The sequence below is a fragment of the Lepidochelys kempii genome, chromosome 16 (assembly GCF_965140285.1).
Source record: "Lepidochelys kempii isolate rLepKem1 chromosome 16, rLepKem1.hap1, whole genome shotgun sequence".
NCBI lineage: Eukaryota > Metazoa > Chordata > Testudines > Cheloniidae > Lepidochelys > Lepidochelys kempii.
The window spans coordinates 28,968,087-28,980,356 of NC_136395.1; the positions used below are offsets into that span (position 1 = coordinate 28,968,087).

The 12,270-nt window shown below is 42.6% G+C and overlaps 1 protein-coding gene across 24 annotated transcripts in view; it reads left to right on the forward strand.

The window, feature by feature from the left end:
- RALGPS1 (Ral GEF with PH domain and SH3 binding motif 1) overlaps positions 1–12,270 on the forward strand; it is a 400,445-nt gene that overhangs the window by 294,337 nt on the left and 93,838 nt on the right. The window lies entirely within an intron of this gene.

Consider the following 12,270-nt stretch of genomic DNA (forward strand, 5'->3'; position numbering starts at 1 on the left):
GTTCCCTTGCAAACTCTGTTGGCTCAGGATGCAAGCTGGCCCCAAGCAAACAATATGCATTTTAATACAGCTAAATGTAAATGTATAACTAGGAACAAAGAATACAGGCCACACTTACAGGATGAGGGACTCTATCCTGGGAAGCAGTGAGTCTGAAAAAGATGTATTGGCAGTGGCAAATAATCAGCTGAACATGAACTTCTTTTTTGACGCTGTGGTCAAAAGGGCTAATATGATGCTTCGATGCATGAATTGGGGAATTTTGAGTGGAGTAAAGAGCTTATTTTACCTCTGTATTTGGCACTACTGCAACTATTGTTGGAATACAGTGTCCGGTTCTGGTGTCCACAATTCAAGAAGGATGTTGATAAATTAGAGAGAGTTCAGAGAAGAGCCATGAGAATGATTAAAGGATTCGAAAACATGACCTGTAGTGATGGACTCAAAGAGCTCCATCTATTTAGTTAACAAAGAAAAAGCTAAGGGGTGACTTGATAAGTCTATAAATACTTACATGGGACACAAATATTTAATAATGTGCTCTTCAGTCTAGCAGAGAAAGGTCTAACATGGTCCAATGGCTGGTAGTTGAATCTAAACAAATTCAGAATGGAAATAAGTCATAATTTTTTAACAGTGAGTAATTAGCCATTGGAACAATTTACCAAGCATGGTGGTGGATTCTCCATCACTGACAATTTTTAAATCAAGATTGAGTGTTTTTCTAAAAGTTCTGCTCTAGGAATTATTTTGGGGAAATTTTATGACCTGTGTTGTACAGGAGGTCAGACTAGATGATCAGAATGGTCCCTTTCATGAGTTACTTAATGTTATCTGAAATGGTGTACACAATATCTTTTAAATACAACTGAATAGTTATACCAGGCTAATTCACAACAAGCAAGGCTGGCTTTGTCAGGCTACTACTTTCTTATGTCAGGTGTGTGAAAAGCAACACTCACTCAAAAAGCTGAGGTCAAGAGCAAACCAATGTGACAGAGTGAAAGAGGCTGCATATACACATTTATTTTCCTGAGTGGGGAACTGAGGGTCCCTATTTCACTTCTGCAATCCTCAGGATCATGTATGTGCCAGTCCAAAGAATGGGCTAAACTGCATCAAACCAAACTGTCCTGCAGTTATTTCTCAGATACAGCAGAGCATACTTCAGTTGCTTCTAATATTTAAGAGCGGTACTAAGCTATCATGCATATGTCTGTTGCTGCTAGTGTAGACATTGTTAACAGAAAGATCCGTCTCTTAAAAATAGGCAAGACAGATTTGAAGGCAGTGAGCATGAAACAAAATGATGACCTTTCCTGTTGGCTTCCAAATACCCCATGTTTGGAGATACCTCAAATTTCTAAAGCTGTTCTACTCCACTCTACTTCAGACCAGTGCGCGTATACTACAGTTCTTCAGCCAAACAGTAATTGAGACAAACCGTTTATGCTAAAATATGGAATAATTAATTTTGCAATGTGGAGCCATATAAAAGATTAATATGGTTGGAGTTTTACTCTGCTTCAGATGAGAGAATCATTCTAAAGGAAATAACATACAAAGCAGACATTGTTCTGGGACTGATACCAGAACTGCATGAATGTGTCCGGACAAACTTCAAATGGAGAGAATATCCTCCATAATCTGTCCCATTGCCCAGGATAACCTCCAACTAGAGCAGCCAAATCAACATCGGCCTATTCACTGCAGAAGATCAGCCTTGTTTATGATTTTGACAAGTTTGTTTTTTTGGTTCAGATTAAAAGCAGATCTAGGAACAATGATATTTTATGTCATAATTCTGCTTAGTGTTTTGCACTGTCTTCCAAATGAAAAACCGCACATCTACATAATTTTTTTCAAATACAACATATATTATTTTAAAAAAGGAGAATTTCTACCATTATATTCATGGTGGGATTTGTGTGTTAATTTCCCTCTCCTCACATCATATGTACAACACAAATAGAAAGAGAGGGAAAGACTTGCACATTATGCACACAGATACACACTGAACACTTGCACATTATATGTTCTTGTACAAATTAAGGACGGTGTGAGCTCTATACTAAAAGTAGTCTGACTTTCATATGTGTTTGTCTCTGAATGTTAAAATTTAGTGAGCAAGAGATTGTGTTTACTTATTTCCAACATGATTAGCATGTTATATTAAATGAAGGCAGGGAGTGCACAAGCTTATAATCTATATTGCAATAGGGAAAATTGTAGTTAGTGTGTGCTTTACAGCTCCTGGACTGGCTGCCAGCAAACGAACACATTGCTTAATTTAATTTTTGGACAGGCTTTCCTGTTCATGATACAATGTTGAGATTACATAGACAGTAGTTTTTCATTAGTTCTAGTATCTTTGCGAAAGTGAACAAAACAAATGGTCTTTATAAATATTTATTGCCATGACATAATACTTGGATGTACTACAAATCATGAGTAATTTATATTTAATTTTTTGAAGCCACTTTTAATCCCAACAGAGGTTTTGCTAACAACAGTGAGAAGTATTTACGTATATTGTTAGAGGTAATTCAATACTCATCCTTTGATCTGGATGCCTGGGAAAATGCATTTTCTGAGCAAATTTACTAATTTTCTTTATAAGCATGAGTTATGTCTAGTGAGAGTTCAGCTGAAGCCAAAGAAAAAATTCAAAGTGAAAGGAAATCAGAGCAGAACTTGATACCTAATATGGTAAAGGCCACTGCAGCTTCTTTGAGAGCTTGCATATGTCCATTACACTGTAAGTGTGTGTGCATCTTGTGCACCAGAGAGTTTTCCCTAGTGAAAGCCATATAGGCATGGCCTTGCGCAACCCCAAGCTCCTTGTGCTACAAAGTGAGGATATAAAGGGCAGAATAGCCCTCCCCTATTTCAGTTCCTTCTTAGAATGCACTGTTGATGGTCGTAGCATTGGTGTTCCCTGTGAACAAATAAACTGTTTAGTACTACCTAGTGGTACTCAGTTTTTGGTTATTTTCTTTCATTTTTATTTCTTTATTTATTGTTTCTTTTGAAAAAAATTACTTTGATTATGCACCCAAGGAGGTCTCTGGACCCCATTTGATACTGGGGGGGCCTATGCCCAGGTTCCCAGGGTTTAAACCTGGTGTGGGCTGTAAAAAGCCTATGCCTGTTAGTGACCCTCATTCCCTCTGTTTCAAGTGTTTCAGTGAGAGCCAAGTTAGAGGCAGGTGCTCTGTTTGTCATGACTTTAAGAACAAGACAAAGAAGCTGAGGGAAGAGCACCTCCGATACCTCCTGGTGGAAGTTGCCCTTAGGCTGGCATCATTGCCCCCTCGGTCCTCCAAGGAAAGCTCTTCAAAGACTCTTTATCAGAGTGCTCCCGTAGCCGGGCCTGCAGAAAGAGGCCGCAGGAGATCCCCAACACTGGTAACATCTTCTTTGAGGCCCAGGACTTCAGACCAGTCCCAGCCTCAGAAGCATAAGCAGAAGTTGGCTTCTGGCTCATCAAAGTCTTGGGTTAGGGACTCTTCCATGGAAGGGTGATCCACTATTAAAGATAGAGCACACCAGACAGCACACCACTTCCCAGTACCGGCTCCATTGGAGAAACAAGCTGTTCACTCAGATGCCCTCCCAGGGACCATTGAGACTGCTATTTCTTCACTGGCTATGGAGCAGTCTTCCTGGTCAGCATCTAATGGCTGTACCTACTGCACTAGAGGCTTATGCTGTGGCCATCAACTTGCTATGCCTGTTGATACTGCCATCACCATTTCTTCAGGACGAAGACCCTTGACTGGCATTGTCATAGCTATCTAGACCGTCAGCACCTGGATATTCTTCTGTCCGGCCATCAGTTTCAGGCTCAGTATTCTCCCCTTCCACCTTCTTGGGGCCAGTTCCAGATCCCCCGCACTGTATGTTGCCAGATGCTAGAAAGTCATCCATGCTTCCCCCAGTGCTGCATTTCCAGCATAGGTCTCAATCCTGGTCAACAAGTACCCCTCCCTGTATTGTGCCACTTAGGTCTCTAGGTACTTTGATTCATCATGCACACAAGGATAAGTGAAGACTCCATTGTCCCTGATGTTCATCGACCATTGGCTTTTTACCTGGATAGAACAATGCCCTTTTGGATTACTTCCAAGTTTTGCAGAATGTATGAGAAGTCATCCTCCCTCAACTCAGACTCTCCCAATGGATCACTAGCTGCATTTCAATGTGCTGAGCTGCCAAAAGAGTAACGCCTCCTGACAATCTCACAGCACATTCAACCAGAGAACATTCAACCTCATCAGTGTTTGTGGCACTGTGGCGGGGTGTGCATACCCTGCACTAAGCAAGGAAGGGTTAACCTCACACTGTGGGCAGCAGATGTCTCACCCCTCAGGCTGTGCTGAATATGCTTCAACTGTTGTCTCAGTACACAAAGGAGCAGCCCAGCTTATTCTCACCTGACCACCAAGGAGGGAGGACGCTTGGTGGAGGCTTCTGCCCGGTAGCCGCTTCAACACTTGACTGCGGGAACCAGAGATCCCAAGGACCAGACCAGAGTCTTGTTGCCTATGGCTGGCCAACTGGAGTCAGAATCCCAGGGGCTTGGAGACCTTAATGACATTCAGACCCTGGCTTCAGGAGACACAGTAGGAAGTGGCCCAGGGTGGCAGTATGAGTGATCTGTCCCTCCCAAGGAAGGTCAGCATATTGTAGTAGGATCCCCACTGACTGGGTGGTGAACACATTTGCCGCTGACAGGGCCCTGGGGGCAGGGAGGGCCTGGTTCCCTCTATCCTGACCGTCCCCCGTCCCCCCAGGTGGAGGCTCCTTACTTGTGCCATTAGGGTACACAGCCCTGATCCCCAGGGAAGACATACTGATTCTGGCCATTGGGCCACACCGCCCTGACCCCAAGGTCAGTTTTATTGACTTTGGCTATTAAGCTGGGCAGCCCTGATCCCCAAAGGCAGCCATATTGACTTTGGCCATTAGGCCACACAGCCCTGATCCTCAGGGCAGCCATATTGGCTCCAGCCATTGGGTTGTGCTGCTCCCAGCCTAGGGATAGTCAGGTGGACTGTAACTGCAGTAGTATCACAACCCTGACCTGCCCCAAAATGGGACAGTGTATGCATACCCCACGACAGGCACACATCCCAATTATGGATATTTGTAGAGCAGCAACATGGTCCTTGATTCATATATTCACCAGTTATTACACATTGTCTGCTGCATCAAGGGAAGATGCAAATGTAGGCAAGTTGATCCTACAGTCCTCCTTCTGTTGAGACTCTGAGCCCCACCGCCTGCGTTAATGGCATGGGAGTCACCTATAGCATAAAGGACATATGCAATCACTTTAAAGAAGAAAAAAGTTACTTACCTTCTCGTAACTGATCTTTGAGATATTTTGCATATATCCATTATATGATCCATGCTGCATCCCCAGCACATCAGAGTCTATCATCAGCTTCCGGTGCAAAAGGACTGAAGTAGGGGCTGGGTGACTCTGAACTTTGTACCCTTGCTTCGTGGCACTAGAAGCTTGAGGATGGAGCTGGCTTAAATGCCACCCTGGTTAGGACCAGCAGATGTCATGTGCAACATCACCAGGGCCACCCTGAGAATCATGGCAGCCTCCACAGAAGCAAGGAGATCTCTGTGGCAGAAGCTATGGTCAAGCCAAGGCCAAGCTGCCCATTCTACCCTTCAGAAGTGGATGCCTGTTTGCCAAAGAACTCCAGAAGCTGGAGAAATTTCTCTCACATAAGGAAGACGCAGTGCTTCCATAAAACAGGTTCACTGGAACACCAGTGACCTGCTTCCTGGGCTAGATTTGCCAAGCTTCAGGATGGAGTTTCTGAGGTCTGTTTAAATCCAGTCAGTTAACTGTGCATAGGTTCTCTGTTCCCTGTGTCATCAAGATGCCTTGTTCTGCATCCCAGTTTGGCCATTCTTGTGTCTCATAATACTGGGGCACCTTTATCAATATCAGGCTCTTCCAAAGGAAGGATCAGATGTACACTCCTATGTGAACAATTGGCTAGTGAGAGCTAAGACAGAGAACCAAGCAAAAGAAACAAATAGGCTCCTTCTTGGAGAGTCATGGTTAGATCATCCATTGAGACAAGAGCTCTTTGACCATGTCTCGACAACTGGTCTGTCTAGGAGTCCAATCAGAGTTAAAGTATTGCCAAGGCAAATGCTCCACAAGAGAGGAGAAGTATTCAGCTGCTTCAAAGTGAGGGCAGTGAAACTCGTGCTGCTCCACTTTTGAAGTATCTTACCATCAAGGCTGGGTATAGTCAGGCAACATGATCCTCATCACATATGTAAATTGTCAGATGCATGAAAAACAAAGATATGGCTAAGGACGTGCATGTACTTCCAATACCAGAAGGCTTTGTAAGTTCTGACTGTATCAGGGTTCTGAAAGAATACAGCAGACTGCCAAAGAAGGCAACAGATATGTCCAGGGGTGTGAAAATTCAGTCCCAAGAGTTCAGTGCAATATGCCAAAAGTGGGGAAGCCAATAGATAGACCTAACGGCCACCAAGTTCAAAAGGAAGACTGAAGTTTATTCAGCAATATGAGGGAGCATGACTTATGGGAAATAGATGCTCTGTCACTCTGGAGTGGCCAGGTTGCCCTTGGAATCCAGAGCTGGTGAATCTGGTGTTGGAACCTTACTATTCTGGCTCCTAGTAACAGAAAATCTTCTGACATCTCATCTGAGACATATGATGTGTTTTCCGATGGCAGGCCAATGAATAAAAGGCCTTTTTGGATAAGGACATTGCAACCTTGATGTTTTCTTGGAAACAGTCTCCCTCCATGTAATCTGCAAGTGTTTGGAAAAGAACATAAGGAATTTCCGTACAAAATCAGACCCAAGGTTCATATAATTCTGTATCCTGTCTCCAACAATGGACAGTATCAGGAAGATGTAAGAATCCTGTATCAGGCAGATGTGGGATAATATGCTCCCCACATTAGCTCTCATCCTGCTGTCTAATAGTTAGAGATTGGCTTAAACCCTGAAGCATGAGTTTTAATATCCCTTCCAATATTTCCCCTACAATTACAATAGCTCTGGATATTCTTTCTACCCACACAGATTTGAATCCTGCTTAGTCCCTTGCCTCTGTTTTCCCATGGCAATGAGCTCTCCATTCACCTAGCTGGGTTAGGACTTTCTTTTTCTGTTACCCTTCTTCCATGAAGAAAATTTACATTTTATTCCTATTCTTTGCTTTCTGCTCCTAGATAGTTTTTGATCCATGACAATATTTTGCTTCTCACCCCATGATTCCCTGGCTTCTTTAGGCATCTTGTGCAGGACTTTGTCAAAGGTCTTTTACAAATCCAAATATCTCTTGTGTGACAGAGGTATTGACTTGCTGATGCTTATGATCCCATATATTCTGGAATTGTTTTCAGTACGTCAGGATTTAGGGATAAGTAACATCTTATGGGAAAAGCAAAGTCTTTTCTAGTTATAATTCTTTGAATTCATGCTTAAGAGGGCAGTATCCAGATTAGATCAATTTCAAAAGGGAGTGTCCAAGAAAGACAAAGAGGAGTTACCAGATCAGCAAAACTACCCAGAAGTATTATTCCTCTGAATCTAAAACAGAACTTTTTATTCTTGTCAATGTGGCCTTGCTAGCTGTGATGGCAAAGGAATGGAAGTCCACAGAAAAATTGAAGAGACCAAGCAAGGTGACTAAGAAATGGTTTAGTGTGCACCAGTGTAAAACAGATGTTTTTTCTATGTCCATTGCAAAAAGTCCTGCTGTATTTAGTCATATCATCCTGCATCCAAGAGAAAGAGAAAGCAACTAAATCTACTGTTTGAAGTGGACTGAGATGGTGCACTCCAGTGGCCTACAGATCAAACAGTGTCTGTCAAGCAACTAGCATTAAATACCACTGAGAGTGGTAGCAGTCTCCTGGTCCAAGAACTTACACACCATATGAAGAGATCTGTAGGGAGGCCACGTGGTCATCTAATCATGCCTTCTAATAATTGTACAAGTTAGACATTCAGGCACTGGTGAATGCCGTCTTTTGTGCTCTGTGCAGTGGACTCCTGGTAAAATACAAGGAATTTACTATCCTGTGTATAGTTCTGAAGGCGTACTGCATCATAGATTCACAGAGTTTAAGGCAAGAAGGAACCATTAGATCATCTAATCTGAACTCTTGTACCTCGCAGGCCATTAAATTTCACCTGGTTACTCCTGTATTGAGCCCAATAATTTTGTATGTGACTGAAGGTTATCTTCCAGAAAGGCACCAGACCTGGACACAGTATTCTAGTATTGGTTCCACCACTGTCACATACAGACTAAAACATTTCCCTACTCCTACTCCCCTGGTTATACAGCCCAGCATTGCATTAGCCCTTTTTTCACAGCATCACACTGGGAACTTGTCAAGGTTCCTCCCCCACTCTGAACTGTAGGGTACAGATGTGGGGACCTGCATGAAAACCTCCTAAGCTTACTTTCACCAGCTTAAGTTAAAACTTCCCCAAGGTACAAATTAATTTTATCCTTTGTCCCTGGATCTCCACTGCCACCACCGAACTCTAACTGGGTTTACTGGGAAACGTAGTTTGGACATGTCTTTCCCCCCCAAATCCTCCCAACCCTTGCACCCCACTTCCTGGGAAAGGTTTGGTAAAAATCCTCACCAATTTGCATAGGTGACCACAGACCCAAACCCTTGGATCTGAGAACAATGAAAAAGCATTCAGTTTTCTTACAAGAAGACTTTTAATAAAAGTAAAGAAATCCCCTCTGTAAAATCAGGATGGTAGATACCTTACAGGGTAATTAGATTCAAAACATAGAGAATCCCTCTAGGCAAAACCTTAAGTTACAAAAAAGACACACAAACAGGAATAGTCGTTCTATTCAGAACAGTTCCTTTCTCAGCCATTTAAAGAAATCATAATCTAACACATACCTAGCTAGATTACTTACTAAAAGTTCTAAGACTCCATTCCTGTTCTATCCCCGGCAAAAGCAGCATACAGACAGACACAGACCCTTTGTTTCTCTCCCTCCTCCCAGCTTTTGAAAGTATCTTGTCTCCTCATTGGTCATTTTGGTCAGGTGCCAGCAAGGTTACCTTTAGCTTCTTAACCCTTTACAGGTGAGAGGATTTTTCCTCTGGCCAGGAGGGATTTTAAAGGGGTTTACCCTTCCCTTTATATTTATGACAGAGCTCATGTTCAGTTGTATGTATATTACATCTGCACAGCAACCCCTCCAACCAAACTTGAAATCTCATCAAAGAATGAAATCAGGTTTGTTTGACCAACTTTGTTTTTTATAAAGCCATGTACTGGCATTAATTATATTTGTATCCTTTTAATTCTTTATTAACTTAATCATGTAGCAGATTTTTCAGTATTTGCCCAGGCCTGATGTCCGACTAATTGACCTATGGCTACCCATGTCATCCCACTAGCCTTTTTTGAAAATTGGCAGAACATTAGCACTCTTCCAATCTTCTGAAATTTCCCCAGTTATTCCCTGATGCATTAAAAATTAACATGAGCAGCCCAGAGATCTCCTTAGCCAACTCTTTTAGGACTCCTGAGTGAAAGCTATTCATGCCTGTTAATTTAAAAATTCCAGTAGTTAATTGATCTGAATCCCTTGCAAATGAAAGATAATAGAAAAATTTAATGACTTACCAAAAATTGCCTTCCTCTGAGTTACAAGGTCCACAGATTTGACCTTACCTTGCTTGGAGTATATTGTTGCTAATGGGCTAAAACTGCCATTTAGTTCATTCAGAATTGGTCCATAAGGCTGTGCTATGCAATAGGAATTCATAGTTTATTCGTACAGTGTTTAAAAAATTTAAGGTCACTGGGGATATTGTCCTTTCTTTGGAAGCTCTCTTAACCGGTGGATTCTTCAGTTTAGCTGGCCACATCCTTTCGTGCCAGTGACTGACAGGTACAGCTCTGCCTGCATAGCTGGACATCAGCAGAAAGCTAATTGGCTAATGTATCTGTGGACCTTTTAAGTTAGAGAGAGGACATTTTTGATAAGTCAAAATATATTTTCCTATTCCATTAAGGGCTCACTAATGGAAATCCTATTTTCTCCTTTTACCCTGGATCATCTCACATTTTTAGCTGGAGAAAATGTGCTTGTTATGTTTTTTACAATTTATTTACCTTTTCTCCCTTAAAAATAATGTAAATTTGACTTAAACTACAATAACTTTTATAAAGTGCTCAGAAGAAGAATAATGCTAAATATAAGTATTATACATAGTTGTTGTTTGGTTTGCATGTTGTCTGGGTTTTTCCTGTGCTGGTATCTGATATCTTTAGAAGCTATCCACTCGTGCTAAACATAGCTCATATTCCATTAAGGAAGTTTTCAGTGGAAGTGTTCAGTTTTTCTATGTGTATCTTGACATTCACTGAACAGCTGCGAAAGAAATCATCAGCTATTGCCTGTGTAAGCAACATAGCTTTTGAAATCTGCTAACCTTGGAACATCTGTTTCTTTCCATTTCTTGAGTCTCCTGACTCCCAGTTGAATTTTACTTTTTGCAGATTTTAAAATGCAGACAAGCTCTTGAGCCCCTAATTGACAGAATAGTATTGGAGGGAGTCATAACGCTCCTGGAGTGTCCTGTCTCCTTCCTGACTGCTTTACCAGTAGTGGAGGTTTATTTAAACTTTCCCACATCTGCCACTGAGTACAGAGTGCTTTTGAGTTTTTTCAAGCTGCAGAACTGAGCACGCAATTGAATTTGGCGTACTCAACACCTGAGTTACCAGTAAGAATTTTTTTATATCCTCCTACAGAAAAGAATCTTAGTTTTCAACCTACTATAGTGAACAGAAAGCTGGACATGATGCCACAGATCCCATAGACCCTTTCAATCCTTGCCTGCCTAAAAATTGATCAGAAATGGTTAGGTTTGTGCCTATTTTCACAATATAGAAAGGGCTGCTTGCCCAGATTTTATATAGAATCATAGAATATCAGGGTTGGAAGGGACCTCAGGAGGTCATCTAGTCCAACCCCCTGCTCAAAGCAGGACCAATCCCCAGCTAAATCATCCCAGCCAGGGCTTTGTCAAGCCTGACCTTAAAAACTTCCAAGGAAGGAGATTCCACCTCGGTAACGCATTCCAGTGTTTCACCACCCTCTTAGTGAAAAAGTTTTTCCTAGTATCCAACCTAAACCTCCCCCACTGCAACTTGAGACCATTACTCCTCGTTCTGTCATCTGCCCACCACTGAGAACTGTCTAGATCCATCCTCTTTGGAACCCCCCTTCAGGTAGTTGAAAGCAGCTATCAAATTCCCCCTCATTCTTCTCTTCCGCAGACTAAACATCCCCAGTTCCCTCAGCCTCTCCTCATAAGTCATGTGTTCCAGTCCCCTAATCATTTTTGTTGCCCTCCGCTGGACTCTCTCCAATTTTTCCACATCCTTCTTGTAGTGTGGGGCCCAAAACTGGACACAGTACTCCGGATGAGGCCTCACCAATGTCGACTAGAGGGGAACGATCACGTCCCTCGATCTGCTGGCAATGCCCTTACTTATACATCCCAAAATGCCATTGGCTGTCTTGGCAACAAGGGCACACTGTTGACTCATATGCAACTTCTCTTCCACTGTAATCTCTAGGTCCTTTTCCGCAGAACTGCTGCCTAGCCATTCGGTCCCTAGTCTGTAGCGGTGCATGGGATTCTTCCATCCTAAGTGCAGGACTCTGCACTTGTCCTTGTTGAACCTCATCAGATTTCTTTTGGCCCAATCTTCTAATTTGTCTAGGGCCCTCTGTATCCTATCCCTACTCTCCAGCGTATCTACCTCTCCTCTCAGTTTAGTGTCATCTGCAAACTTGCTGAGGGTGCAATCCACACCATCCTCCAGATCATTAATGAAGATATTGAACAAAACCAGCCTGAGGACCGACCCTTGGGGCACTCCACTTGATACAGGCTGCCAACTAGATATGGAGCCATTGATCACTACCCGTTGAGCCCGACAATCTAGCCAACTTTCTATCCACCTTATCGTCCATTCATCCAGCCCATACTTCTTTAACTTACTGGCAAGAATACTGTGGGAGACAGTGTCAAAAGGTTTGCTAAAGTCAGGGAACAACATGTCCACTGCTTTCTCCTCATCCACAGAGCTAGTTATCTTGTCATAGAAGGCAATTAGTAGTCAGGCGTGACTTGCCCTTGGTGAATCCATGCTGACTGTTCCTGATCACTTTCCTCTCGTCTAAGTGTTT